Genomic DNA, 27,822 nt, shown 5'->3' on the forward strand with positions numbered 1-27,822 from the left:
AAAAATACATTCCCAAAACCTGAAACTGGGACAATCACAGTTATTTTGAGTAGCTGGTCTTTGACTCTTATCATTCATCATTGTAAATGATGAGTTGTAGCCAATATGCAGTCTGTCACATCTGATGTGCATGATCAGCCACAACATTAAAACCTGCTTCCTAACATTGTGTAGGTCCTTGTCTAAGCATGAATCTCTGCGTGTCTCCCGCTCTAGGACACTTGCAGTGGACCCTTTAGTCCTTTGTACTGTACAGTAGGACCTCCTTGTGGGTTCGTTTTGGCAGCTCAGATTGGGATCTGGGGAGTTTTTAATCTCAGCCGTGCTGTTAAGGGCAGTTTTTGGGACAAAGCTGTGGCCATTACTCTGCTGAGAGAGGCTGCTGCCTTCAGATCACAGGGATAGGTGTTTAGGTGTATGTCACAAGTTAAAGTAACATCCACATCAATAGCAGGACCTGAGGTCTTCCTTCAGAACGCTGCATTTTAATGAGAAGATCGGTTTTACTTACTTCACCAGTCGGCGGTTTTCATCTTGTGGCTGATCTGTGTGTACCTGTGTAAAAGATTCCTGCCCCGAAGGTTTCACAGTGACCTTCACCAGTTGTGTAGCGGTAATACGTGAGCATTTCTGGCCCTCGTCTACAACGGGGATTGTGTCTCATGCAATATAATTATTTTCACACAACATCCCATGCTGCACTAAAAACACCACTGACTTACTGGTTGCTATGGGAATAAAAAGGAGGGAAAAAAAACTCATGTTGCGGCCACCATTATCCCGCATTTCAGGGTTGTGTTCAGAGGAGCCAAGAGCATGGCACACAGGAGGCAGCTGGTAAAAGCAAAAGAAGAAAAAGAAAAAATAGCAAGCATTGCTTACAAAAAGAAGGTTAACTGTTCCAAAACAACGAAGCATGAAAACACAACACGGGAGCAGGCCGAGGCTGAATCCAAAGTACAGGCAGAGTTCAGAGAAGCAAGCAAGAACTAAGAGCTGAAATCTGAATCCGTAAATACATGGTGACATTCTGGTTTCTGCTGAGGCAACAAGAGGTAGGAGGGTGGGAATGTGCTGCATAAACTGAAGAGGGCTGATGAGCGGTGTGAAAGCAGGTGAGAAGAGGGTCAGGAAACATCAGGTAATGCAGCAGGGCAGGTGGGACTGAAGAGGCAAGTGAGTGACTGAGTCAATGACTGCACAAATTAGGCCTCCAGCTACACAATATATTTGTTCCCGACATCTAAAGCAACCCATGTAAGCACCACTGAAAAGCTGCACAGTGCAGGAGTGACTCCACTTCAAGAGAGTGAAAAAAAAAATCAGAGGGCAGGCAGGCTGCAGGAATCACAAATGTTACAGCTGACTTTTGACCACAAAATTTAAACTGCTTGGCAGTTGCACGCTGTGTTAAATACATTTTGTCGGTTGTCAAAGTGTTTAAGATTAAAAACAACTATAAAACTACAAATAACCTATAGCAACTGCCTGGTGGAGGACAGTCTCAAATATCAGTGATAAAACCTGCTATGAACGAAACCCTACTCAGAACCCCATTTAAAAGCAAAATCTATGGAGGAAGCGATACCAGCATATGCAAATAAACTATAATAAACATATATTTTAACACATGAACTGACTTTTGTTTAAAAAAAAAAAAATCAGTCTCTTGGATAAACTGTGAAAAAAATGTGTCAGCATCATAATAGAAACCGAATGAAATCACAAAAGTAGCATCAGTTATGTTTTTGTATACAAATATTTTAAGTCTCTGTAAAAACATTATCTCCTGATGCATAGTTACATTCACTGGCCTCTTTGTTAGGTACATCTGATCAAACTTCAGTGGAAATATCTAATTAGCCAATCACAGCAGCAGCCTGCTGAATATCAAGCTGAGCATCAGATAGGTGTAGTTGTCAGTGTCAGGGGCTCAGGAAATTGCAGAAACTGCTGATCAGCTGGGATTTTCCTGCACAACTATCTCCAGGCTTTACAGAGAAGTGTTTTAAAAAAGAGAAAATATCTCTGTGTGAAAATGCCTTAGAGGTTAGAGGTCAGAGGAGAATGGCCAGTGCCAAAAGAGCATCTCTGAATGCACATCGGGTACAGCAGCAAGAAGACCACACCAGGTGGCACTCCTGTCAGCTACAAACAGGAAACTGAGACTACAGTTAACACAGGGTCACTAAAACTAGACAAAAAACAAACAAACAACAGTCTCATTGGCTTAGTGAGTTTTTATTTCTGCTTCAGCTTTCACATCGCCAGAATTTGATGTAGACAGCACGAGAGCATGGATCCATCTTGCACTGTGGTTCAGGCTGCTGTTGATGATGCAGTGTTGTAGGCCCCTTGAGCATTGTTTAAACAGCACACCTGAGTATTGTTGCTGACCATGCTGAACATGAAAATGAGTTCACTGTGAGTGTATGGCCTCCACAGTCACCAGAAGTCAGTCCAACGGAGCACCTTTGGTGATGTGGTGAAACTGGAAGATTAACATCATAGATGTGCAGCTGTCAAATCATCTGCACCCACGTGATGTTGTCATGTCAATATGGGCCAAAATTTCTGCGGAATGTTTCCAGAAACTTGTTGAATCTATGCCACGAATCATTAAGGCTGTTCCGAAGACAAAAAACAGGTTCCAATCCAGGGCGATTAAGGTGTGCCTAACAAAGTGGCTTCTGGTGTTATAGGCATTTGTTTATTTTGTGTTGCAAAAATGAATTTCTTCTTATTGGCACTAATGTTTTTTTAAGCTTTACAAATATCAAGTGAAGCTCCAAGAGATTAAAATTTGTTATCTGTATCAGTGACAAAACACACTTTACACAAGTTTTCCTAAATCACACTGTATCAAATCAAAGAAGCACAGAGAACATGTCTGATAAATGCTGGTCCCGAGGTATTTGTCAAAGTCTATTAGGTTATTTGTCTTTGTAAAAAGAAAACAAAGGTGCATGGAAGCAGGCTGCCCCTGCGTCTATCTGTCTGTGCCTATCAGGCCCTTGAGAAGTCATTGATCCATGCAGACCCTTTGCTCATATGCCCGGCAGATGCTGTAGCAACAACAAAGACTTCTGTTCCTCCCTGACAGCACGACCACTCGTGTTTCCGTCAAGAATGGGTAGAAACCCTGGAGCCGTCAACCTTGCACAGCAGGATCAAATAAAACACGATGATAAGCTGGGGTGAAGTTTTCCAGACCTAAGAAATGCTGCACCTTTCATATCCTGGAGTCATATTAACATCCTGCAGAAAGCTCAGTAAATACTGCTTCTTACCTGTGGCCAACTGGCAAAGTGGACATTAACTGAGCTTTAAACTCTGTTATTGAGCTGCTGCCATTGACATCTTCATTGATCACCAGTATTCTCATAAGGCTCAGTAGAAACTCAGCTGATTAATCATTTAAGCGGATTTTAATGAGAGCACAAAGAGGCTTGAATTGGAAATTGATGATATATGAAAATCTTAGAGGGTGATACTGCCCTCAGCAATGATGGTTAATTGGCAAAAGGACTGAATTTATGTAAATAACATAATGAGCTACAAGGAGCGGTGTAATGAAAAATGTTGATGGATGTCAGTGACACAAGTAATTCTCTGTTATGTTGAACATTTGACAGCGCCATAAAGGAGCTTCAATTTATCATGCATGTGACAAGATTACTATTTTCCCCCAGTTTTGAACATCATGTATGTCACTTGTGAAACTGCTGAGATCACCACTGTGAGACCGTGATGGCTAAAACGAGGAAGGCAGTTCATCAGGTGATCGAACAGGATTTAAGCTCAACAGAAAATTGTTTAAGGACTGTTTTTGCATTACTTCAAGATAAATGTAGTCCATTTTCGTCGGCCTCAGAAAATAATGTTCTGTCAAAGTCTTTGGTGTGTCACATTATACACAGAGTGTACATAGGTGGGGCTGCAGAGCTCATGCCATGGCAATAAAAACAGGGGTCACTTCCAGCTCATCACTTTTCTACATGCATTTTTAATGTTTTGTAGATCATTTTAACCTGAACCATGCTTTTCCTTAAGCTACAAAAGCAGTTTTTAGTGAGTTAATTTAAGACTAAAAATTTTTTTTTAAAGGAATGAGAGGTAAAACTTGAGGGGGTAGGGATAAATAAGTAAATACTTCTACCTACTCCTTTTCAAACAAATAATGGAATAATATTTTGTAATGATTGTGAAGGCTCATGTTTGAAATGTTTGAAATAAAAATGAACTGAACTGAACTGAACTGAACCTAACCAACGAGTGACAATGAAAGCAAAAAGTGAGTGCAAACTATGGTCTCCTGGCCATTCCCACCCCCTTCCGCCTTCTTGTCTGGATACTGTAGGTCTGTTAAACCTGATCATTATTTCTCGGATATTGTTACCTTGTGCAGGGTGGCATTATACAGCGCGACAACCTGGGATGAGAATATGTTATGGAACATTTACATAACCTCACAATACTTTTGAGTTATTTCTCCTGCTACATATTCACTAGAGACTGAACCGCAGCAGCAGGAGAAGTCCGAACAATAACCACTTATCCAGACGCAGATCAGCAGTCACAGCAGGAAGAACAGCTGCAGCTGTGCTCACAACCTGCAGCTGGATCCCGTTGGACATCTACAGTTTAATATGAGTAATGAGCATTAAATGCATCATGTAAAATCTCACATCATTTCTCCTCTTCAAGTTATCTGCAGCCTTTCTTTTACTGGACTGGATCACAACGAATATCCATGTGGATTAAAATTCATGTAAACCATATTAGGACTAAATTATTGTGACATAAAGGCAAAATCATTGCAAAGAAATCTACATTTTATGGTGAGTTAACCAAAAAATGTCCTCTGTGGTCTTTACGGAGCCCCATAGAAAAAGGTTCAGCTTATTTTGAAGATTTGGGGAGTGGTCATTTTACCTCAGAGTGAAGGTTCTATCCCCATCTCTCCTAATTTTAGTGATGCAGTCCTAATTTTTGTCTGGGTACTGTTATATAATGGATATAAATGATGACCTACAAGCTGGAGTTATACTAGTAGTATGCTTAGGAGAAACTTTTTTAGACAAACATCTCAGTAATTCCCAGAATTTAAAAATTTTAAGACCCCAAAGATGCTCAGATGTCTTATAGGTAAGTTCATGCGGCAGATATGCTTTCCTATCAGCTCCTGCAGGGCTTTAACAATTCTGTAGAGAAGCCTGTTCTTTTTTTTTTTTTTTTTTTTTTTACTGTCCATCCACCCAAAACTGTGTAACTAGAAATTTCGAGATAACTCAAAACTTTGACTTAGCACTGCTTGACATTTTTATTTATTTATTTCACTGGCAGCAACAAGCTTCCATACATCTCTGCTTTTCTGGGTCAACTCGGATTTAATAAAAAGTTCTCAGACCAATCAGAGGATGAGCTATCGGGCCTTTTAAGTCAGTGTTCCTCCAGCAAATCAAATCAATCTTCACATTATACAGCAGAAAAGTTACAAGATGTTTGCAGACTGTGAATTCAAACTGAGCTTGAAAACTGCCTCTAAACTGTATTATTAAAATAATCATATTGCATGTGTTTTTTTCATGTAATTAACATAATAAATAATTGGGAAATAGATGTTATGTTACCACATGGACCCTCCTGGGACTCCCGCAGTGACCCTCAAAGAGGTGCCGGTCTCTATTTTGAGAAACTGGAAAAGCTCTGCTTGGAAAAATCAGTGACATTATCAGAAAAAAAGGAGAAAAGCAGAAAAAGACAGCAGCGAATACAAGAAGAAAGCTCGGACTGATTCAAAAACTCTGACCAATCCGAAGTCACGTGACTCAACCACCAGCAGCGAACGGAGAGCGCAAAAGAGACGCAGAGCCTCGGTGTACACAAGCCTGCACACCGCCAATCCGACACGGCTATACGCCCAATTTCTTTTTAATTGAAACCTTTTACTCCCGCTCGGTGAGTACATTTCCCACTGCCATTTTCTTAAGCATATTTTTGTCCTCTTTTTCTTCCTTCCTGTTCTTGGTGTTTCGACACGGGGGAAAATGTTTTCTCGTTTTCTGCATGCAATGATTTAAATCTTGGATGCAGAGTGTTTGTGCTCCGGTGACATCCACTGAGAAATAGCCCTACGTGCTTGCGGACGCTCTTGATATTTTTCCCCCCTCTTCTCTGTCTTCCTCTCCTCTTCCCGAAGCAGCTTTTTCACGAGCTCACTTGTTCCGATCTCGACCTTTTGCTTATTTTCTGGCTTTTTCCTCCTTTATCATGGCTTATTTTGGTGTGGTTTTGGTGCTTTTCTCGGGTCTTACAGTGTTTCTCTGGTGTTCGAGGCTGTACGTCTCCTCGGGCGCAAAAATAACAGTTTTGATTTTCATCTTTGAGGATTTTGCTTTTCCAATAGGTGAGAAATTTAACTTTGCTGGAGTTTGTTTTGGTGCTGTCTTTGTACTTCTTTCTGCAGCCTAGATGAGAAAAGTCTGAACTTTCCTCCCCCCCCCCCCTTTTTTTTTTTTGTCTTTTTAAGTAAATGTCTCGAACAAACCTGGATTTGTTTTAAATAATGAACTAATTTGAGCTCTTTTAATGAAGAAAAAAGAGAAGAAACATAAATCAGTCACCATGCTACAGTTAGAAAGATCTCCACTGTAAATGTGTAATTTGTTTCTATAGAGAGCGACTGGAAAAGGTGAAGGCATTCAGCTCTTTTGCTCTTCACATTTGCCTTCCAGTGACAGCATTGTGCAAAATTCAAACAACTTTATGAATGCAAATCGCTGGTATGCAAAAGGAAACAGATTCCTGCCAGCTGAACCAGACACAGCTGTGCTTCTCTGCCCTGTTTGTCTTGCTGCACACACAAGCCTTGATGCATGTGGGATTGATAACTGGTTGACACAGTCAGGCTTTACGCAGAGAAGCTGGGAAACTTAAACTCACTAAATGAGTCAATGAAGAGGGGAAAGGAGTTGGCTGGAAATTCTGTGACAGCTCATTATGCAAATCAGGCTTGATAGATTTGATTAATAGTTTGACCTTGCTGTATCAGCCAGATCTCACCCACAAACCCGCAGGCAACAAATCCAAAAAGAACACTTAATCCCGGACAACCCATGTGACGTTCCCCTTCTAAATGGCTGCTGGAATCCTTGACCAAAGTTTTGTTTTTGTGCTCCGCTGAGGGAAACTTTCAGAGCTCTAGACAAAAACCTTTCAATCAGCCTCAAAAGATGTGTGTGGAGACGTTTGACAGCGTTTCCAGCCTTCAGACTTCGCAGGTCAGGGAACAGGTGGGGGAAGCCGAGCATGAAATGTGCTGCTACGCAAACAATACTTATCTCTCACAAGGGATGAGGGTGGGAGGCTGACTCTGGAATAGCCAGCCGATACACACATGCACTGAATCGCTATGAGCTCAGAGAGGGGATGGAAGGAATAAAGTTTAGCCAGGCATTTCTGGGCCGGTCAGCAACCTGCCCATATCCAGTGGAGGCCTGGCTTTACGTTTGTGCCCCCGTGGGTTGAGATGATCATTGACCCTTAGCAGGTGTACGATGCGGGCTGCCTTGAAGCCACGCACCACAGAGCCCATCTTCAGCGAGCTACGGATGAAAAACATTTTAGAGCGGCTGCAGCTTTCAAACTATAGGTCAAAGAACAGATTAGGAGAGCTGTCTCTCTCTGTCTCTTTTTATATCCCCTGCATGTGAGAGATAACCAAAGAGAAAAGCATATGGGCAAAGACAGAAACAGAAAGAAAGATGATGGGATGCTCATGTGGAGGAGTGGGCTTTATGAGCACATACGTGTGATATCTACTTCAGTTCTGTGTTACATTATGCATGTGGTAATACCCACTGCTCCTTATTAAGGCTGCTGCTCTCGAATGCTATTTCTACGCCTGCATTTGTCATATTCAACACATTTCTCTGGGCAGAGTGTGTGTGGATAGCAGCAGCTTGACTGAACGACAGCCAGTGTGTACGTATGCATGCACCTGATGCTCACTTTTGTTGTGAGACATGCCATTCACCTTGCAGCATGAGTATCTCGGCATCACGGCCAGTTCCTTCTATTCCCTGTTCACAGAGATAGTGGTTGATTTCAGCACCATGGACAGCTCCCAACACTTTATTCCTTTGGCAGCTGGAGCGAGACGATTCTTGCCTGGAAGTCTGGAGCGTCTCTACTCACTAACCCCTGCCCTCTCCACCGCAAACGTCTTATTCTCAGCTATTTCAAGCTCTGCACCTCACATTCAAAAGCCTAAGAAAGGATAATTATCATTTTGTGTTTTATCAACAGGGAAAGTAGTTTAAATTAAACATTTGAGCATTTCTCGAACCCTTTCAATATAAGAATCTTAAGTATAAGTTTAATTTAATACTTTATATGAAACAGAATTAATTAGTTTCTGGATTCACATGTTGGGGAATTAAATCTTGTTTTATGACCCACGCCATCTTTGTTTTCTGTTCCCAGAAGTGACTATATTTAGAGGAGAGAATTGAGTGCAAAGTTAACACCTGGAATCCTCACCCATAAACTGCACAGGTGCATCACGCAGACACAGAAACCTGCTAATTAGTAACAGATTGATAAAATAATTTCTCCCAAATCAAAGAGCAAAACTGTTAGACAGCACATATTTCACAGTCAGCCTTATTATTTATCACATACCTCCAGTGATGTGCTCCTGAAGGAACTGACACCACAAATTGAGGCCTAAGCAGATTGCCTGCAGCTGCCTGTGTCGGTGCTCCTCTCAATCAAATCAACCGCGCCCCTAAATCTAATTGTTAACAAATTCAAGGGTGATCATTGTTCTGTTGTTATAAAAGAGAATATCAGCTTTTGACACTAAAACCATTTCCAGCACCAGGGTGTAAACATGCTTTTTAGTGCTTAGAGTTGGACATTTTAATTGACTGTACACAGGATAAACAGACAGATGTCAACAGCTGGTTTTCAAATATGCATTTTGGAGCTTTGACGTTAGCCCTTGCTGGCATGTTGGCTTTTTGGAGCCAGATGTTTGGCAGACTGGATGAAAGGGTGGAGTGCTAAGCTATCAGCTAATGTCAGATTGTTTTGTTAGGTGTTAGCAAGCTGTTACTAACTACTTACATCCCTGCATTGCGCAGACACTCACATCTAATCATTAGTGCAAAGTGACAGATTAAAATACTAAGATTACATTTACCAAAACTGAAGCACAAACTTTTTGAATAGATTGAAGCTGTAATGTTTGTCATCTGTCCATGAAAATGCTCCTAAGTGACTAAAAGAGCCTTTTATTCTAGTGTTCAAATGGATAAGTTATAAAAAATTTAATCCCTTTCAGGCATTTTTGTGAAGGGTAAGACTATCCATAGAGGTACTGGGCTGTAAATGTGCGTTTTAATGCTGGAAATTTGGACATTTTAACATGAGTCTATATGGGTCGACTCACTTTTACAGCCAGGAATTGGCCACTAGAGAAAATGCACATTTTGGCTCATCCTTGTGGGCTTGATTCTTCCCCCTCATACTGCATGTGATCTGTGGAAGTTTGTTTACGCCACTGATACAAAAATGTTTTGGTCAAAATTTCATGTTTGTATCGCAACATTTTGACTTGCTCAGAAGTAACACAAAATTTAGAGATATTAAGCCAGAACCTTGACATTTAAGATTACATTATTTTCTTTTTTTTGTGTGTGTGTGTTTTCAAGGGACCACAGTGAGCTGTTTGTGTTGACAAAATATAAACAGCACTATAAAAGCACACACGGTGCCCTCTAAGTTACTCTAGAGCTTAACTGAGACTTCTTCAGCAAACATTAAACACCAGCTTCATTAAAGAAGCTCAAGTGTAGCCGGCCCAATTTTAAAAACCTAACGAGATAACTTATTTTAATGATTTCTGCTGTGTTTTATTCTTTAGTGTTTAGAATTTAATCTCTAATCTTATGCACTAAGAATAAACAGAAGTATAGCAGAGTATATATTTCTGTTTTACCAGTATCAGGAACATTTATACTTTTCCCAGAGGGTTTTCTGACCCAACCCCAACAGAAGTAACCCTATGACATTCACCACCATTTTTTACCAAAGAAGAAGAAGAAGCAGCAGAAAGCATTTTGTATGTTGGACTTTGTTGGCGGAAATAAACTTTAGCACACTGAGATTTAACAGGTTTGCAGCCACACAGACAATAAAACAGAAAAAGAAGCTGCTATTTTGCTACGTGTGCAAGTATAAAACTATTTGCTGCCGTGGTAATGGTATCCTAAAATGACCACACTCTTTGAGCCATGCTCAAAGAGTGTGGTCATTTTAGCTCATTTTAGCTCTTTGAGCCCATGCTCAAAGAGTGCATGGCTCTTTGCCATGCACTCTTTGAGCATGGCTCTTTGTGCCTTCAAACAATGTATAATCGAGTCCAGTGCCATTCAAAATACAATGGTCTTCAGTTTTTACTCTGCATTTTGAAGATTGGTTCTTGGTAAGGAGTAAAAATTATGATTGCTCCAAAACGTTTAACGATTAACCTCCTAAGACCCGAACTCTTCCATGGCATGCCTTTTTAATTTCTCTTTGATATTTGGGCTGATTGGGACCCGATGAATGTAAAAACAAAGAATTACCAGATTTTTTTTTTTTTTTTTACCTAATTTTTGTTTCTAAGAAAAATGAGAGCCACATATGAGGATATTTGTTTAAAATTTCGATAGAACAGTAGCAGTATAATGTCCTCGTAAGTGGATATCAGGTGCTTGTAGAGTAAAATTGAGTATTTTGGTCTAAATAACCCAAAATGTCATGTCCACATATGTGGACGGCAGGTCCTAGGAGGTTAAAGAAGCTCTTTCACCTTAAAAACATTGAAAGGTTTTCGTAGAATACACATTATACTATAGTAAATCTTTAAAACTGGAATATCCTTTAGTTTTTAAGGATAGAAATGCAGATACATTTTTTTGCTACTTTACACACAAAAATTACTCGAGAATTTAATAAACAGTCAAACTCTGGTAAAAAAAAAATAATGCATCAGATCGTGGACTGAACACACCTCTGTGGAATCCACTTAGATAGGAACCTTAATCACAAATCCCATTAAAACCAACCACCGACTGATCCCACAACATGTATTGTCTGCATGCAAAGCCTAAAGATTATACCGCCGTGCCGAGTATTCCCAATGAGGGGTACGTCATCCAAGGGGCTATGCAGACTGTCGGTGTGAAAGCTGCACATGGCTCCATTTGTTGCTATTTATTTATAGCTGAAATGGGTATTTGACCAAAAGCAGATCAGCAGCATACCAGGCTTAAAGTTTGGGAAATTCCAGGATTATTAAATCTAAAAATACGAAAAGAAATTCAGCTGTTTTAAAATTGATTGTGTTTGATAGCAGCCACTTTAAAACCTTTAAAAAGACACACACTTTGAACATGACTCATAAATGAATCAAGCTGTTGCACGGTCTCCTGTAAACTGTAAACCTAAAAAAATGTGGTTTGTTTCAGGCACACTCACTGTCAGAAACTGATCTAAAGCACCCAGGTAATTTAGTAAATTAGTTATGAGTTCTACACTTTTGCCTAAAAAGCAAAGGATTCTAGGAGGAGACACAGATCCCTTGGAAGTTGCATCAGGAAGGCCACGCAACATAAAAATCTGCCAAATCAAATACGCAGAGCTTCCCACTGTGGCGGCCCCTTGTGAATGAGGAGCTGAAAGAAGCTGTTATGTAGTTGTATAAGAGAGACTGGTCTTTTCTGTAGTTAGATTTCAAAGACACAGGTAAAAAACAAAACAAAACAAAGCTGGAATATGCTCTACCTGACACTCACTGGCCACTTTATTAAATACACCTGTTCAGCTGTTTGTTAATGCATGGCTCTAATCAGGTCAGATGGACCAGGCATTAAAAAAAACTTGCTTGCAAGTATCAATATTTCGTGTAAAAACATGAAACATCGTGTAGCAACAGTTCAGGCTGCTTATGGTGTCGTGACAGTGCAGAGCATAATTTCTTGGTACACTTTGGGCTCTTTAGTAGCAACTAAGCATAATTTAAACAGCACAGTCTACCTGAGTATTGTCAGTGACCATGTCCATCCATATATGACCAAAGTGTACCCATCTTCTAATGGTTGCTTCCTGTAAAAGAATACATAATGTGACAGGGCTCGCATCCTGTCAAACTGGTTTCTCAAACATGATGTTGAGTTCACCGTACTCACACGACCTCCAGAGTCACCAGATCTCAATCCAATAGAGCGTCTTTGTTCAGGGATGGGAGATTTGTATCATGGATGTGCAGCGGACACATCTGCAGCAGCTGTGTGACGCTATCATGTCCATATGGACCAAAATCTCAGAACAGTCTTTCCAGGTCTATGTAAAAAAATTGGCTGGTGGATGTTAATTAACATTCTTCTCTATATTTTCATCTCCAACACAAAATAAGAACTGTAATATTTACAAATGTAACATTTCCCACACGACTCTTGTTTGGGATTGGGATTTTTTTGTAATTTTAATTTTGTCAACAAATATAGAAACCAGAAAGCGAAGGATCACGAAGAGAGAAAAACTGGCTCCTGCCTGAATGTTTTTGTTCTTTTTTAATTGAATCTTTCCTGCTTGCATCACAGTGGATGTGTATTTGCATTAAAATGAGCACTATTTAGTGTTTGTGACACAACATGCATTCACCATGTTGTGCACAATAAACTGAAAACATTGTTGGCACGTAACGTTTAGCAGCAGAAGAGAGCCTATTTTTCATTTAAATTGCAAATTCTTCCTAAAATGAAATGATAATCAGCTCTTTGTCGTGCTGTTTTTCACATTCATGGAAGAGAACATCCACATCATCCGCATCCCCCTCAGCCTCATACATATTTCGACTCATTTGCTCCATTTCTGACTTTCACGTTTGACCTTTCACCCTGGGTGTCAACTCCTGCCCCAAATTATTACCTCAATATGCCTTTTAACCCCCAGTCTTCACCCTTCTGGTGTCATAAAGCGGAAACATATTTTGTTATCTGCTAATTACCCACAGCTCTAGTGACCCAGTTACTTTAGCCTGCTGGAGAGGAAGCTAAATTTGGCAGTCACACAAGAGGAGAATTAAGAAAATGGAGAAATATGTCCGTGCCAAGAGATATGGGAAAGCATGGCATATGTTCATATGCCCTCGAGCAGAGCTGTGTGTGGACTCCCCCTGCTGCAACAGCAGGTGGAGTCTTTTTTCCCCCCCCTGTCATTCATTCACATACACATATTAGTAATGCAGGAGAAATCCTCTGTCTTCATGAGAACAGGGTAGACTCCCAACAAGACGGAAAGTAAAATTTTAAGAATACTTTGAATGTAATGAATTGGTGGACAGCGATGCAGTAAAGCAAAAATGCCTGAAAACAATGTCCCCGTGGAATCAGTATATGTAAGCAGCTTTTACCATCAAAATCACCCCAAAACAGAGTAGTGTGAAAGACACACACTGACCTCACAGATCACGTTTCTAGTATGTTATTAAATTGCACCGATTTCAGAGATAATCAGAACTTCTATTATTGTAAGATGCGAGATAAAATGTCTTCCAGAGATGTGACTTCATCCCATCTCACTGTACAGGTCACATTGTGCTTTATCTCCCGGCTGTCGTCGCTATAGGTTGCTCAAATCAGATTATGGCACTGCTCATTTTAGGCACGTGACCGTGTGCCCTCAGTCTTCATGCTTCACAGAGACTCCATAAAGAGGCTGGTAAAGCTGATGGAAAATAGAGTGTATTCTCCTTTGAGAAACTCTGCATATCCGCATACTGTGGACTCTCACACAGTAAAGCATAGCCTTGCAGTTCAAAAGTCAATTCATCAAATATATGAAAAATATGTAAACGATAAAAGGCTGATGGGATAGTAATATAAAAGGATAGAGTCGCAGTAATAATTTATAAGCTAGCACTACCTACCAACCGCATGATGTATGCCTGCATTTTCCATCTTTGATATTCCGGTCCAAGGCCCAGTTCTAAGCTCCTTGAAAATGATTGGCATTGCAAATGTCTTTTTCCCTTCTTCCTTTTTTGAAGTTCGCTCATTCTCTCCTTCCATCTCACCTCCTTTTATACCCTCCCTCTCTCTTTCTCTCTCCTTTTGTTGCCATTTCCCCTCTCCTTCTTCAATTCAAACTCAAGACAGGTATTATGCAGAAGGTAATGGGGTGTGAACTGAAGGGAAAAAATATAAGAATAGTGCCTGACAGTCATCCTTCCTTGTTAAGATCCACAGCAGAACTGAAATTCCATATAGTATTCCAATAGTAAACAGGGCTCGAAACTGGAAGGCAGGTTTCTGGTTATATGTGTGCAGTAATGGGCTAGTCTCTATTTCCTCTGCACTGTTAGCCAGTATTTACTGTACAAGTCCTGCAGGAGAGATTAGATTCCACCAGGCTCCTCTGGGCAGGGAGGAAAACGGCCCAGCAAGGACCTCTATTCATTAAGTCCTTAATTGCTAATTGGGGTCTTTGAATGATTCAGCAATAGCTGCTGCTGTTGGGGCATTAGCTGAGTAATTTATGGCTGAGAGGGAGCATGGAATAATGAACGAGAGTGAGACAGTGTTATTAAAAAAGGGCACTGGTGCCCACATAGTGTTGTTATTACACAGCCACCTTATGTTAATGCTCAGAAGTCTGTGGTATGCTCTTTTTTTTCTGGCTAATTTTCACCATTTGTCTGAGTTAAATTCATTATGTTCTGCAATTAAATTTAATTTAGCACTAATGCAATTTGACTCTGCACTCACATGCAAATTTAATTGTATATTTTTTGATTAAGCATATTATTGTGCCTTTGTGGAATTTGTGCATTTAAAGTGATGACGTCTCTCTCTTTGACTGTGATAGACAATGAAAAATTGCGGCGGTCCTATCAGCTGCAGTCATTATTCCTGCTCCAAAGTCTCCCAGTAACAATAAAAGCTGGTGGGTCACTGAGAGATTCTTAACAGCATTTTCCCCAAAATTTTGATAAATCTTCACACCTCATGCTGTGTATATTTTCACATAAGAGAGGACGGGGGGAAAAAACTCATACATGGAAGCAGCATAGTTTATAAATGTTTTTCTGTCCACATTTAGTTTCTCGTTTGGCTGTGATTCAAAAGAATGGAGAAAACGGGCGTATCATAAAAAATGATTCCTCTGTAATGCGCATGTCTTTGAACAAAGGAGACATAAATTAGATTAATAAGCTTCAGGTATATTATTCTTACTCCCTACGGCCTCAGAGATATAGGTCTAATAATCAGCTGTTGACCTCCTGGCAACCTCTGCTTGCTATGGAAAATGTATTCCCCAGCCTTACCACATTTCAAATGGTGCAACTTTGAAGGTGACGTTCTCCATTTCTGGTTTTTTCAGTTTCATTGCTGCTTGACGAGTAGAGTGTTTGCACACAAGTCGGTGGTTACCAATGGTTTTCAAGCCTCCATTAGTGTGGGACTACCAATAAAGTTTATAACAACCGATTGGGGAATACAAATTTTTCCGTGGGAACAACACATCTCTTACTGTGCTGTCAAGCTGTTTTCAGATAGTTTGATTTGCTGAAATTGAAAGTGGTTACTTCCTTTCACGTGCGGCGATTACATTGAAATTACAAACCAGATGTGATTAGTTTATTGCATTCAAACTAATCATTAATGCCCGTTTCCAGCATAACATTTAATAAATCACATTACTAGGTTTAGGCCTAATGAATAACATTCACTAATCTACATCACTCTACATGATGAGTAGTTAAAATAATTTTAATCATCATCCAATTGTTACTTTGATCTGTTGTGTTTTTCTATTATAAGTTACAGAGCAGCTCATTGCACCTTTATACTGAACTCACAAATACAACAGTATTATCAGTTTATATTCAACAAAATATTTTTCTGTTTTTCTGAGTTGAATTCATTAGTCTCAGAGAAGGTTGTATTCAATGCACTCCTCATGCAATTTTAACAAGGTTTTTCAATTTTGAAAATTAAACCTGTTTTTGTCTGGAGATGTTTTGCTGCTTTAATCAAGCTTTTTTACTGGCCCATGACTGAGAGTGACAGCCACAGACCAAGTAACTGAGTGATTTCAGCAAAATTATTGAAGCATTTTGTTAAATACTCACATCTTCACAACAGAAACATGGAAAGTGCTACGCGTCTGCAGGAAAAAACAAAAAACAAAAACGATACCAGAAAGAATTAAAATACACGAATGCTTCATTCTTCATGTCTGTTAAATTTAGAACAACAGTCAAGAGAAAAACTTAGCAGCAATTAGCCTGGTATCACCATAGTGTTTATTGTTCTTATTACACATTAAACATGCAGGGTATATAGTGTTAATATAAGGCAGGGATGTCAAACATAAGGCCTGGGGGCCAGAACCTGCCTGGAAAAGATTTCTGTTTTTTCACGATTGACAATAATTTGTTATTTATTTTACAGCAGTAGATTCAAGGTTTTTCACACTGAGAGGAGAGTTCAGTGGCCCATGATGTTAAATACCCCTGTTTGACACCTCTGGTCCCCCGATAAAAGGTTTAGAGGTGGTTGAAGAACTTCTCCAGACATGCCACTCTTGCTGTTTAGCCTCTTTTGGCTAAGCTAACCTCCAGCTTCATCTTTATCAAACATACGCTCAGGTGGAACATATCTTAAACACCTTAAACCTACCCGTTGTTTATGGCTGATTAACATTTGTTTGATCTATTTTAATCTACATGATGATTCTCATGGTTTGCGTTACACATGTTAAACAGTAGAAAGAGAAGAAATAATCCATAGCTGCATTGGTGCCCAGTTTGTAAATTTAGATTGTATGAAAGCGTAATTAGGTTTCAGTACACATTTATTTCCCTTGTAATGTGTTTGGCTGTCCATCAAAGAAATGAGGCAAAAAGGTGAAAAGGTGTCTTATTATAAACCAATATTTTGTTCACTTGAGCAGCCACGTTTTTCCAGAAAGGCACTACAAGCAAGAGACATGACACACAGCTGGAAAACACCTGCCTCCTGATAAAGCAGAACCGACGTGTGTCGATGGCTCTGTTCAGACAGACTATGAAGATGTCTGCAAATTAAACTTTCCTCTGTTTTTTTTTTTTTTTTTTTTTTTTCGCCTGTCCCATTTGGTTCTTTAGCCGTCAGAATTGTTGTCTGAAGACCAACAAGGATACCCAATGGATTTATTTTGCCAAATGGATCATCATGGCATTGCCGTATTGGTCCATTTGATCGACCTTTGTTTTTATTATTTATTTTATTTTCAGTTGTTACAGACGGGACAGACATGAGTGAGGGATAGGAAAGGGAGAAAGAAAGAGGAAGGAAAAGAAAAACAGAAGGGGAGAGGGACAGTGAGAAAGGGGGGAAGAAAAAATATCTCCGGGATCACCTGTTGAGAGAAAAAGAATAGAAAACAAGCAAAAAACAAAACAAAACAATGCAACATACTATACACAACACCATCGCATTAATCTAGCTAAGTGTAAACAGCAGTAAATACTAAATATTGAATGTTGTTGTGCAGCACGCAGGACAGACAGCGCACAATGTGCTTTGAAGTAGCAGCCAAGAAAGGTGTGATTTAAGTCTACGAATAGTGAACACCCATGTGCACACCTGTGTGGATCGGCGCGCTTGTATTCAAATGGTTTCCCCATGTAGTGGTCTGCTAGAGGATGTAGAGAGCCATAGCCCCGTCCCCCAGGGCATGAAGCAGGCATGGAGGAGATCCAGGCCCCAGACATCCAGAGGCCCCAGAGTGCAAGAGCCCAAGGAGGACCACCGGAGGGGCATCCGTGCCACCTTCATGGGAAGGGCTGAGGATCCCCAGATGAGGGGTCACCCAGTAGCCACCGGGCAGAAGCTAGAGGGGGCTGCACCGGCGTGCCCGCCGGCTCTGCCGGCAGCCAGCTGTGCCAGAGTGAACCGAGCCGCAGGCACAGAGGCCGGAGGCCCGAGGGCCCCCCGCGCCCCGGAAGAGGCCTGACCGAGCAGCAGGCGCCAGGCCCCGCCAAGTAGTCACCGGGAGTGAGCTGGTACATACCTGAGCGCCCAGCCCCGGACACCAAGAACCACCAACGCACCGACCCCTGAGGGCATCAGTCACCGGCAGGGAGTGTGGTGAGGGGAGATAGGCCTCCACACTTTGGAGGGCCTTGGAGTTCCCAGAGAGGTGAAGTCTAAGACCCGACCTGACATATAGACACAGACAAACAGGCACACACAGACACAGACATGCATTCCCACCCTCATGCACACATATACAAACACTCAGCACTCACCCAACGCAGGAATAAACGTAAATGGACATGTACACACAATCACACTCCCCAAACATACTCTATACCCCGGGTCCAGGTATCCTCACCCCCAGAGATGGAAACGGCACCCAGACCCAAGAGATGTTACCCTTCCCTCCGGGGTGGAGGCAAGCAGACCGCCCCAGGCTCCGCAGCAGCAGGGAGGCCAATCGGACAGCCAGCATCTCTTCCCAGCCCCCCCGCCCCGATGGCTAGCAGAGAACAGGGGTGTGTTAAGACCCCATACCTCCCTCCTCCCGCTCAAGTGTAGTGTTGCTGCGTGTTGCTCTAAAGTGTATTTAAAACAAGGGAGAGCATGGTGCTGCTGCCAGAGAGCAGCAGGTGTTAGCACGGCCCCTCCCGAGAACCCTCAATGTCTACATGGATTTAAAATTGAGAGGTGGGCACCGGCGCCAGAGGCAGGTTTGAATACACAGACCGTCTACTGGACGCCGTTAACGTGCCCACCCTCAAGGCCCTATATATATATATATGTGTGTGTTATGAGAGTGTAAGTAATGTGGATGTCTAAGTTGTGAGATAAAATTGAGGCACAGGTGGCCAGAAGAGGACAGAGGGGGGGGGAATGTCTCCCCTGCACCCTGGTGACACACCCGCACCCCAAAGCCCTACCTGTGTGGGTGGGTGTGGTGGAGCGTGAAGAGGGAGGCAGCCGGGGATGGGGAGGAAAAGAAGGGAGGGGAGGGTGTCCCTCCCTAGGGCCAGCTCCCCCGCTGACCCCAATATGCACCCCCGTCCTCTGGTATCCACCAAGGCAAGGGAGCCCAGGCCCATCCAGACCGGGGCCTACGGCAGCAACACCGCCAAGCCCCACAGGACCCGGGGCAGCCCACTCTACCCCACCGCAGAGGAAACTGTACCCACCCCAACATTCAATCATCTCCCAAACTACACAAGACACAGACACCCAGGTTAAGTTTATTCTCCACCTCTCCTATGTCTCTCCCCCACCTGCAGAGTGGACTCCTGCAAAGATGGAACAACCTCCCTGCCAGTTCAAGAGCCCCCCGGTTAGGCCGATGCACAAGAGGCCCCCTGCGCCAGGGCTGAGCCCCCGTGCACCCACCCGCCCACAACCTCGGCGACACACCGACGAGGACCGAAGCCCCCAAGGCCCAGCCAGAGCCCCAGCACGGAGGCGAAGCACCCCCGAACCCCAAACCCCCACGCCCGCCCCGGATCCACTCAGGGGCAGCCAGGCCACCAGGCCAGTAACCTACGTCCGCCAGCACAGACCATCCTCCAGCCCCGCTGCACGCGGCCACGAGGAGAACAACCTCTGAGAGCGACCAGAGCCACTAACCAGGTTATGAACACAACCCCCGGGTTAAGCCCTCCAGGGATAACGTCTCTAGGGGTCCTCCAGGTGCCCTAAGCCCATCCCAACCTCCACATCAACCACAATAGCCAAGGCGGGACCAAACCACGACCCCCCACCCCCGCTAGGTGATGGAGCCGATCAAAGGAGCCCAGAGGGATTGATCTAATGTGGTGGCAGAGGCTATATCGAGACTAATGTGATCTATTAGATAGTTTCTGTATTGGCTAGAATTAAGATTATTTTTATTTTTCCAGTTCATGAGGACCGTTTTCTTGGCGATGCATAGGGCAATAAAAACCATGTGGACTGTATTAATTTCTGTAGTGACATCATCCAAATTTCCCAACAAGCATACTAAAGGGGAGGTTGGAATTTTACATTTCAGACACTTTGATAAGTCCTCACATATCTCGTGCCAAAACTTCTGCACTGGTGGACAGAACCAAAGAGCGTGGATGTAACTGTCTGGTGTATTGCCTTGACAGTGTGAGCAGTTGTTGGCGGATGTAAAGCCCATCTTAAACATTCGATGACCTGTATAGTGCACTCTATGCAGTATTTTGTATTGTATTAATTGCAGATTGGGATTTTTAATAAATTTAAAGGTTTTTAAGCAAATCTGAGACCAGACGTTTTGGTCTAAGCTGACTGATAAATCTGCTTCCCACTTTGCAATAGGAAGGGATATTGATTCATCTATTTTAGAAAGTGTTCTGTATATTTTAGATAATAGTTTGGGGGATTTAAGAGTAAGAAATTGAACCACACTTGGTGGTGTTTGTAATTCAACTTGACTGAGGTTAAATTTCTTTTTTACTATGGATTTAATTTGTTGATATTCTAAAAATCTTTTCTTGTTGATCCCATATTGTGTAACTAGTCTGTCAAATGGAATAAACTTTCCTCTGTTGACGAGAGTCAAGGTTAGTCGCTTTCGGTTGTACGCTGTCAACTTGCTAAAGATAAAATGCTGCAGTGCAGCATTCAAACAGTGGGGAGTGAGTGTGGCCTGAATGCATCTTTCACATCCCATATGTGTTTGTCATATCGGATGAGGAGTTTTCATCTTTCTTCCTCAGACAGGAGCGTGAGTCAGTGAGGAGAGATCAGGGAGAGAGGAAGTGCTAAAATGATTACTTTCACCAGTTCCTCGCTTCTTTATCTCAGGAGAATTCAGGCTCTGAAGCCCCTGACAGTCAGTGTGAAAGGACCAAAGAGGATCCATGAAATACTTACACTTGGAACCTCTGCAACACGGGAGGATGCTGTAGAAGCCCTGAAAAAAAAAGGAAAGGAAAACATCACTGTCAGAAACTCACTTTGTGTTATAAGAAAGACTTTTAAGAGACAAAACAAAGTCTGTGTGTAGAAAAACATGCCAGTGATGAGTTTGGATGTATTCATAGCTCCGGTGATGCACGAAGATGTAATTTTGCATTAATTTCAGGAGCGTTAAGCATGCCAAGATGAATCCAGCACCATCTCTCTCCTCCTGTCTTGCCTATCAGACTGCTTTGAATTCGATGTGAGCGTGTTTCCTGGCCTGGGACGTTTCCACCAAGCATTTGCCAGCAGTTATGCCACATGCTTCTTCTTAAAAGGCTTTGAGGATCTTAGAGCCTCATGAATATTGTAAATGGCCTTTGAAGTCTCTTTCTTTCCATTTTGAAAACCAGAGGAATAATGTTACTCCTTTTTCCTGTGATCACTTTCATTAAAAACATGTAATTGAGGATAACTGAGTGATGCTCTATGTGAAAAATGTGGAGACTGAAAGCTTCTGCTTAGACTGACTGTGGTTGTATTTTTGTACCAGATGCAGCCTGCGGTTATTTAAAGCGTCGCTTGAGCGGTTGCTCAGTGACCATCTGATGCTGTCAGCTGCTAATAGAAGTTTGACAAGTTTGCAGACATTGTAAGAAACTTCAAGCCATTAGTCGAGGTAATGTCTTGTGTCTACAAGCAACTTTGCACCAGGCTTTAAACTCAGAAACAGACATACAAACACTTAAGAAGCAATTTGCTGTTTTCAACCGTTTCTGGTCCATATAGCTGTTTTTGCTCGATGCCGTTCCCTCGGGCTTTGAAGAACCTGCTGATGCTGGGCAGGCATTTGTCTTCGTGCTCATTACCTTACTTAGATGCTAACGTTTGAGCAGCTGTGGCTCAAGCTATAGAGGGAATGTCCCCTAGTCACAGAGATGGCAGTTTGAGAACAACATATATTCAACCCAAAGTTACTCTTGATGGCCGGTGAGCTTCTAATATTCAGGTAGGAAAGCTTAGCCACTTGCTATGCAATTATCTAATGAAAGTTTGGACATCTATGGTTTGGATGGTGCGGTGGTTAGGTGGTTACAGTTGCCAAAGGGTTCCTGGTTTGAACGTGCCTACAGGCTTTTATGTGTGAAGTTGGTGTTTTGTTCTTTCTGGGTACTCCAGCTCCCTCTTACAGTCCAAAGACATCCATGTTAGGTTAACTGGTCATTCTAAATTGGCCATAGCTCTACCCTGGGTACCCCACCTTCTACCCAGTGGAGGTTTCAGGTTCCCTACGATTCTGAATTGGATAAGTGGCTAAGAGTGTGGATCATTTGGGTTCTAATGTATATTTTAACAGTTCAGTGTATATTGGAACAGTTGGATTTTAGCAGTAATGAACACATATACTGACTCCTCAAACTGCATGAAAATAAAATAATAAAATAATAAGGTAGCCTCTAAAATATGTCATTAACTCTGAAACAATACAACCATGCATGCTGTAAAGTCTGCTAATTATAATTTCAAGGCTGTACTTCCAGTAGTTTACTGGAATATTTTCTGGACCAAAGCAACATTCCCACCTCCAAAGCTAAAATTCTTTTTAAAGAATAAATCCTCACTGCAGTTTTTTTTATTTTTTTTTAAGAATGAGCGATGGTGCAGATGTAAGACTCTTTTGTCTCATATTAATACATGTGATTAATCTTGTGATCACTGAAAACTCATTCGCTGTTTTAAGAGAGAATATGTATAATTTTTCAGTTTTTGCCTTTTGCTCTTTTTGACATTTTTAGTGGCTTTACATTGTGTAGTTGTAGTGTCTTGTGCATACTTAATCATCCAGGTGAGGAAACCCTAAAAAGATTCTGTATGTCCAGATAAGCAGAATCAACTTTTTGGGATGTGTAGTTGTAGGTCTTTTTAAAGAGTGGATGCAGTGATTTAAACTGTTCGGCTGTAGAAATGTGTTGATTCACAAGAATACTACAAAACGAACAAGTTAATGTGATTGTGAACAATACCACAGGTAAAAAAAAAGAAAAAAGAAAATGCCTTTTGCATATTTGTTAAGGCTCATGGATGCAAACGCTTCTAAAGTGAATCTCTCCTGTTTGCTTGGAAGGAAACTCCTTTATGTGTACAGGCTGATTTAAATGTCTGTGGTGAATCTTCTTTGTGCTACGGTGTAACTGACCGACGTTGTTACGAGTATTCATGCTTTTGCGTACCGTTTGCCTCCTGGAATCCTTATATTGAGGCTATGATTATTTTTCTCCCACTGATAAATGAAAAAACTGTGGGAAAAAAGTATCTGGAAACCCAGGAGGGATTGACAGTACTGAACAGGCCGACCACAATAGTTGTAGGCTGCATCAACATGATGTGTAGCTCGATTTTCCAGGGAGCTGCATGTCAATTATGGCATCTGTTATGGCGTAGGTTACATCGTAGGGTTAATGCTGAGTGTCCATTAATTAAATGTAAGAAACAGCAGATTCCATTTAGCATGTCCCACTCCACTGTATGTAATGAATAATTATATAATACCTAAAAAAATTATTTACAAACTACTGTAGTCTTTCCAGCACGGTGCATTTAAACCGCTTAACTAGTATTTAATAAGCAAATGCCACCTCTTTCATTCAGTGCTCAGCATTTGTCTGAATCACATTTTCTCTTATTAAATCTATTTAAATTATTCTCCTGCTTAATCAACTATCTTCCATCTAATGGCCTCACCTCTGTACATTTGCCTCAAAGAGGCCATTCAGTGCACTCCACATCCATCAGTCACTCCACAGGTTGGGTAAGGTGTTGGGGGTGCGATACCATTCAAAAGGTAGAGACGGGGTGAATGGGATTTGAGGTTTGATTGGATAGAGTGTCAGCTTCCTGCTCTCTCACTACCGATAATTAAGTCAATTAACTCCAAACTCACAGCACTACCGTAATATGGGAATTGCACCAGTCTTAATTCATCTACTCTTCTCTGTTGTGCAAAAGGAGATTTTTTAAAGAGCAGCAGAGGAGATTTAGAGTGGATTATGTGTGGGTGGAGGCAAAGGATGGAAATAAAGAAGCGGTTCGGGAGCATGGGAACCTGAGAGAGGATTGAATGCAGTCAGTGTGTCTGTGTTGGTGTATATGTGTGCAGATGTTTAGAGTAACTGTCACTCGACATGCTCGCACCTCCACCTCCAGCAGGGAAAATATTTCTGAGAAAATACCTATGGATATAACTGCACCTCTTTTTGTATATGTTTTATGTTCAGTTCATTTGGTTTCAGCTGTGCAGCAAAATCAAGCAATTAAATATATTCGCAAGAGGCACATCAGCTAGCAAGTACTATATAGAAAACAGTAAATATTTTAGATTCTATAAAATGAGTTTTATGGATTTCTTAGCTTTAGTGTTTAATTAGAAGAAGACGCTCATCCAGCAGGTGATTAGCTTAGCCTAGCACAAAGACAGCTAACTTGATTCAGTACAGGAAATAAAATCTACTAATGAGAATTTTTAAAGCTCTTTCATTAACAAATTATATATTATGAAAATGCTGGGCCTGGCTAACAAATAGTGCTTGTTATGATGTTGACATTTTCCAGTTTTATGACTCCATAACACAAGAACAACCCAGAGCACCCTCTCAATTAAGAAGCTTAAACCACAGAGATTGTAAATTAATTGATTATGACTATATATAAACAAATATATCTAAATCTAGTCAAATTATTCTTAGTATTAATAATTAATCTCTCTACTCTCTGTGAGTAGCTGTAACAGCACTAACCACTGGGACTCACTTCTGTCCTTATAGCCTCACGAGGGCTTATCCTGCATGACAATGTGTCTACACTTGAAATCTGGGTTAAGAAAGCCTCATTACACACTCTCACTCACAAACAAAGACCACCACCAATAGGGAATTCCAAGAAGAAACAACCTGAAAGTTTCTTCCTTGCTCTTGAAGTGGATGTGTCCGATTCTTATGGTGCACATCTTTATGCTCGTCTCCCAGGACGATAGGAGCAAACAGTGCAGGCTCCACAGAGGTGTAAAAAGATCATGATGTGCTGCTGATGTTTACAGAAGGATTGCCCTAAGATGAATTCTAGATGACCTATTTGCTTTATGCTTAAATGCAAATTCATGTTAGGAGTCCAGTTAAATTATCTTTATTTCTGTTGACCTGTTTTCTGTTTGAAAGCAATTCTTCTGGTGGTTAAAATATTCACATGCTTTCACATACCATGCTGCACTCAAATAAATCTTTCATTCAAAGAGTACTTAACCTAAGCATAAGTAGTGGTTATGCAGTTAAATGTCATTTGTGATATTATGATGCAAATATAATGACATACTACAAGTTTAATGCTGATAACCTGGGCGGTTATAACAGCAAGTTTGTACATATTCAGAAAGTACACCTCTCAAGTCTAAGGTTTTATCAGGTGTTTATCAGGATATAATAAAAAATCTCTGTGTTTTGCTTGTTAAAAAATTCTAAATACAACGTGTTACACCATGTCATTTATTTGTTTGAGCTTGTAGAATGACCTTTAGCTGCTTTAGCATGTAGTAATTGTTTTCTGTATGAATTTATCAGTCTGTCGCATGGCTGTGGAGGAATTTTGGCACACTCATATTTACACTATTGCTTCAGCTCATTGAGGTTTGCCAACATTCATTTATGCACAACAACACAGCATTTTGATCAGGTTGAGGTCTGGACTTTGACTGGGCCATTGCAACACCTTGATTTTATTCCTTTTTCAGCCTTCCTGTTGTTGATTTGCTCTTGTGTTTGGGATCATTGTCGTGCTACATGATCCAATTTGAAACAAACTTTAGCTGGACAAATGCCCTCAAATTTGACTTAGGATTATTTTGGCATACTGAGATGGCTCAATACCCCAAGCTGCCCAAGTCCTGTGACTAAAAAACAAGCCCAAATCTTCACCCCTCCAGCGCCGTGCTGAGAGCTGGTATGCTGTGTTTGGTTTGCATTAAGGCCAAACATCTCCACTTTAGTCTCATTTGTGCAAAAAATTTGTTTTTACTGAAGTTTTGTCGTTTCTATAATGTGGCCATTACATTTGCTGTTTTTGCCCTGGTGAACAACACCGAACGACAAACCTGATGTCACATCTCCTCGTCGAAGCCACTGCTTCAGTCTTGTTTTGGCCGGTTGTGCACCAATTACCTACACCTTGTATGTTGGTTGCTAGCGATACAGCCAGTTTGTCGTGTCGATTTTTTAAACCACCATTTTAATGATATATCAGTACAAGCCCAGAATTCACAGTGTATACAGAGAGAGTTGTTGAAAAAGTTTGAAAAGATTACATTAGATTTCTCCTCCTATACCAGTGCTGATGTCTGGGGCCTCACACCTATCATTCAAGTGAATGCAACATCAATGGCAATGTGCAAAGCAACCAAAGCGGCAGGTATAATGTGATCCTAAGCTGTGTTGCCATGCTGTTTTTAGAAAAAAAAAAAAGATACTTTCTCATGGCATCCTTTACAAACAAGGTAATCGTACTGTCATGAACATTAACATACTTCTGCATTTGCACTTAGTTTTTGGTAAATAAATAAATAATGGATGTAAATAAATAATGTTGGTATATTTACCTAGTTTTAAGACTTGCTAAGGACCTTTTTTAATGTGCTGATAAGTAGGGTGTGCTTTATTTATCACATGAACATGTATATAGAAACAATGTGTCAACCATAGCTGTAACAATATATAATACTACATTTTCTCCCTTTTGAAACGCTGTGAAAAAGATGAACATAGTTATTATAATGTGAAATACTCAGTTGGAGTATAAAGGCCACCGCTGGCACTGCATATAGAAGAGACTCAAAAGGAAAAAAAGAAAAGGGTAAAACAGTGAGTGGGGATTCTTGTGACTTCAGTGTGATGTGCTATTTTCAAATGTGGGAACACAGTTCACATATATAGTGAGATCTATCAGATTCACACGCCTGAATCACAGCCGCCTCCGTGTCAGAGTTCCTCTCCCCTCCTGCAGACAGCAATCTATCTCAGTCTACATGCTCACTGAGGTAGGCACAAGTACAAGTGAACACTTAGACAAGGATAATAACAGCATAAGCAGCATAACGACTCATGAGCTGTAACCATGTGATTCACTGAATACTCGAGATAAATAATGTAGAATTTTAAAATAGCAGTTTAGGCAAAAATAACCAAAATCAGTCTGTTCAGACATTTTAAATGTATTTGATTTTCATTGGGTTTTTGATTTTTGCTTCCACAATCAAGCAATTAGTTTAAAAATATATAAGCAGCGGAGTAAATCCAAAGTTACTGTCAGTCATTTTTTAAATTATAGATTTTGTTGTTTTTTCCTTTGTTTTGTCAGCAAACTGAATATTGTTGGGTTTTATCAACTAAATAAATAGACACCAGGAAACCGCTCTCTTACCTTATTTTATTTTTTGATGTTTTAAATGATTAATTGAGAAAATAGTTGAAAGATGATTGAAAAAAAAATGTCAGCAATCAAGGTTTGGCTTTGTAAACTTATGTTCAATGGTGCCTGGAGTTTGATTTAAACTTTGCTTGATATTTATTGTAATTATTATCTATCAATGTCTTCCTCTTTGTCAGTCCTTTTGCTCATTTGGTTAATCATAAAACATTCTCAGGAGGGAAAGATGACACCAAATACATGCTGTATTATAATTTTTACATGTGGCAGTTGTAAAAATAAATACGTGAATATGACTAATCTGAAATCATTAAAGATTTGTCTACAAACAGCCTTTAGGATAACATGCAAGCATTTTTCCCCCAATTTTACTAAGAAGGGA

General features: G+C 40.9%; 1 protein-coding gene across 2 annotated transcripts in view; it reads left to right on the plus strand.

The window, feature by feature from the left end:
- Window positions 1-5,735: 5,735 nt before the first annotated feature.
- Window positions 5,736-27,822, plus strand: part of LOC146497492 (RNA-binding Raly-like protein) — a 61,533-nt gene continuing 39,446 nt past the window's right edge. Inside the window, exon 1 of one of the 2 annotated variants that reach the window (XM_085141629.1) lies at window positions 5,736-6,409. The gene's annotated coding sequence lies outside the window, so the exon portion shown is untranslated. The remainder of the gene's footprint in view (window positions 6,410-27,822) is intronic. The other variant, XM_085141628.1, reaches the window with a different exon arrangement.

The sequence above is a fragment of the Neolamprologus multifasciatus genome, chromosome 18 (assembly GCF_963576455.1).
Source record: "Neolamprologus multifasciatus chromosome 18, fNeoMul1.2, whole genome shotgun sequence".
In the NCBI taxonomy this organism is placed as follows: domain Eukaryota; kingdom Metazoa; phylum Chordata; class Actinopteri; order Cichliformes; family Cichlidae; genus Neolamprologus; species Neolamprologus multifasciatus.